Consider the following 4342-nt stretch of genomic DNA (forward strand, 5'->3'; position numbering starts at 1 on the left):
TCCAATCTTCCCAATTCAGGCAACCTCTGCAAGTGGTTCAACCGGTTTCAGTTCACGAAAGAACTGCATTCCTTCACAAAAGATCTGCTACTAAAGAATGCAATCCAAAGTATACGTCGCTTAAGATTTCACGGACGCTTGTTTAGCGTGCCAAAGAAGGGCTCAGACAAACGGAGAGTAATCCGGGATCTGTCTTGTATAAATTCCTTCATTCGTTGTGACAAATTCCATATGCTTACCGTCTCGCAGGTGTGAACCTTACTTCCCCGTGGGGCCGTCACCACCTCCATCGATCTTACAGATGCCTACTATCACGTTCCAATAGCAAGGCATTTTCGTCCTTTCTGGGCTTCAAGCTAGGCAAACAAGCCCATGCATTAAAACTGATGCTATTGGGGCTCAACATACCACGCAGAATCTTCACCAAATTAGCAGAGACAGTAATTCCAGAGCTCCGGACTCATGGGATACAGGTAGTGGCCTATCTAGACGATTGGCTAAGCTGGTCAGACAATGCCCAGATTTCCCGCGTAGCAACGACAAAGTCCTCACCTTCCTTAGGCAACTGGGATCCCAAGTCAACCTCGGGAAATCCCGCCTGGTCCCGGAGACCAAGTTTCAATGGCTGGGACTACAAGGGGACCTGTGCTCCCATACGCTGTGCCTCCCCAAAGCCAAAAGGAAGATGATAGGGAGGAATACAAAAAAATTTCTCAGGGGAAAGTTGGCCTTCCGAAGAAGCCGAGAGTAGATCCTAGGTTCTTTACACTTCGCCTCCGTGACAGACATCATCCTGAGGTCCAAACTCAGGGACATAAACAGGGTGTGGCGCTCCAGAGCAACCGCAATACGCTGAGACAGACGTTCTCGCCTTTCCCCAACCCTGAGAAAAAGTCTGCAGACTTGGAAAGATCAAGAATCTTTTCAAGTCGGTTCCTTTACAACACAAGAAAGTCCAAGGGTTATGGTCACCGGTCTTTCAACAAATACACGTCAACGTCCTAGAAATCATGGCAGTCTTCCTCACTTTAAAACGTCTCAACCCAGCCAGGAATCTCCATATCAGACTGGTTCTCGACAGTGCAGGCATAGTGCACTGCCTCAACAGAGAGGGCTCCTGATCAGCCCAGATAAACCACATCATGTTGAAGTTTTTTCCCATGGCGGCAATGCACAAGTGGCACCTGTCGCCTGGACCCTCAGGCTTATGCCACAGACCCTATGATTCTAGATTGGAATACCTGGAAGACGATTTATCTGTTTCCTCCGGTGAATCTCCTGCTGAAAGTTCTGCACAATCTCAGATCCGTCAAAGGTCGAGTGGCTCTCGTAGCCCCCAACTGGCCCAAGAGCACTTGGTTCCCCTTGTTGCTAGAACGAGGCCTCCGGCCCCAGCGGATTCCCAATCCGGTGATAACAAAGACAGTGCAAACTCGCAACGTGTTCGCTTCCTCAAGGATTCTGAATACCCTAACTTTATGGAGTTCATGAAGTTCGCAGCCCAACGTGGTACAAACGGTGTCCGGACAATTCGGTACCGGACAATTCGGTCCCGGACAATTCGGTCCTGGACTATTCGGTCCCGGACAATTCGGTCCCGGACAATTCGGTCCCGGACAATTCGGTACTAGGACAATTCGGTACCAGGACAATTCGGTACCAATTGATTCTTATAATATGGAAAAAACAGTATTTTTTCCAATTTTTTTCGTTTCTAAAATTCCTATCAGTTCTAAGCATTACTTTTAACAGAAAATTTTTGCTTTTGTTAGTATAGATATAAAAAAAGTCTAATTGATTTATCCCTGTGTGTGCGATGAATAAAAAAAAACACTTTTTTAGTTTATTATATAGAAAATAAAACAGAAAAAACCATACATTTCTTATGTTAAAAGTATTTATATAAAAATAAAATAGTAAAAACTATACATTTCTTGTCGTTGAAAGTATATAAAAAAATTTAAACTTTAATATTATGAGCGATTGCTTTAAGGAACTGCATTCTTTCAGCTTGATTATATTTCTGTACTAGGTGAATGATACGCTTGTGACAGTCCCTGTACTTCTTTTTTTTTTACTGGTTCATCCCTGTTTTGCATCATTTGTAATTTGGTTTTTGCCAAACTCTCTTCTCTTTTGAGGGCTTCAATCAATTTCCAAATATTTGGATGCATACTGGAGAGACTTGCTATAAATGTGCTGTGAAAACCTTCCAATTTATTAATTGTACGCGATTCTCCGTTCAAGCATCGGTGAAGAACATTCCAAGATTCTATTGAAAATTCTGGATCAAATCTCCTCCTTCTGGTACATCTCCCTCTCACTGGTCCTATATACGAATTTTCAAAATAAGAGACAATAGGTTGAGGGATATCATCATCATCAACCAATTCATCAAAGGCATCCGCAACCTGATTTACAGGTAAAAATGCTAAGGCTATAAGACATCTCAATTTAAGACTGAATATGTCATATTCGTGGGAACGTACCTTAAAACCTTCAGCTACAACATGTCTATAAACATTTTGTCCTAAATGAAATAAGCAAAAAGAAATATCTGTTCCTGGAAACGTATTTGAAAATGCGTTTTCCGCTGCTTTTTCGAAGTCTATTATCATATCTTCTGGCCCCTCGTTATTCCCTAATTCTTTCACTTTATGGAAAAGGCGCTCATACGTATTTTGAGACTTATCAGGTAAGATGGCAAAGAATCTTGGAGCACTGAAGTTCTTAATTTGTACATGCAAGACATATAATTGGAAAGATTTAACAGGACAGCTCTTAAAAGTTCCATCTGCGTGAATGATGGGGGTGAAACTAGACTAAAAAGTTTAGAATAAAGAAACTAATAAAGTCGTTTTGTTTATATTTTTGTTTAAACTAAGGGAATAACCAAACTAATCGTTTAGTAACAAAGTAGTTAGGTGGATTGTTTATGCTATTTGTAAACAACTAGTGAATAACCAAACTAAGTAGTTAGGTATTTAGGTAATATCATATATAAATAATTCATAATATGTAATATAGAAATATCATATTTTTCTGATTTAGACATTTAAAAAAATGACAAGCCTGGTACCGAATTGTCCTGGTACCGAATTGTCCTAGTACCGAATTGTCCGGGACCGAATTGTCCTAGCACCGTACAAACATCGATTCTTTGAATACTATTTTCCTAGAATCTGACAAAAGGGACTCTACTCTCCGTCAATATGACTCAGCTGTCAAGAAATTAGATGAATTCTTGAAAGATTCCCAAGTTGAGACAATGACGCTGAACTGAATTGTGACATTCTTCAGAACTCTCTTCGAATCTGGCCTGGCAACCAATACCATTACTACAATCAAGTCAGACTTGGGAAAGATCTTCCATATTGGTTTTGACACTGATCTAACGGATTCATATTTCTCATCCATTCCGAGAGCTTGTGCCAGGCTAAAACCTTCAACTCGCCCTAGCGCAGTTTCCTGGTTTTTGAACGCTGTTCTTAAGCTAGCCTCTGACACCCAAATTGGATCCTGTAACTATAGGGCATTATTAAGAAAGTCACTTTTTCTTTTGAGCCTCGCCTCGAGCTCCAGAATCTCAGAATTGTTAGCCTTATCTAGTGACCCTGGTCATATAAAGTTTCTCTCTTCGGGTGAGGTTCTTCTCTCTCCTAAAAAAGTTTTCCGGGCTAAAAATGAAGAACCCCCAAAACAGGTGGTTTCCCTGGAAGATTGTTCCACTTCCTCGGGATCCATCCCTGTGTCCAGTTACCACCCTGAAAGCTTACTTAGGTAGAACTTCCACTACAACCACAGGGCCCTTATTTATTAGAGAACACGGAGGAACTATTACCCTTAAGGGAATCATACAAATTCTTTATTTTTTTAAACAAACTAATCCTGCATCATTCCCACTTGTCCATGATATTAGAGCTGTGGCTACCTCATTTAAATTTTTCCACCTTATGAAATTTGATGAGCTCTCAAAATATACGGGTTGGAGGTCCCCTAAAGTTTTCAAGCGCCACTACCTAAAACCTTTAGAAGCTCTTAGATTTGCCACAGTAGCTGCAGGAAATATAGTTCCTCCTGAAGGTACTGAGTCCTAATCACAACGTCTTGCTCTGTCCTCTTTCCCTCCTGCTTGGCTTACCTGTTGTTCCTACCTGTTTTGTTACTAGACACCCTTATGGTGTATCATTTTATTATTCAATTGTTCAATTTCACGAATTGTTTTCATTACACTTGTTCTTAATCCCCGAGCTGATTGTATTTTGCATTTTTGATTACCAAGCTGGATTCCCACTATTCATATCTGTTGCATTTTACCTACGGGTTTCATTATTGATTGTTT

This window comes from Palaemon carinicauda, chromosome 32, assembly GCF_036898095.1.
Source record: "Palaemon carinicauda isolate YSFRI2023 chromosome 32, ASM3689809v2, whole genome shotgun sequence".
Lineage (NCBI taxonomy): Eukaryota > Metazoa > Arthropoda > Malacostraca > Decapoda > Palaemonidae > Palaemon > Palaemon carinicauda.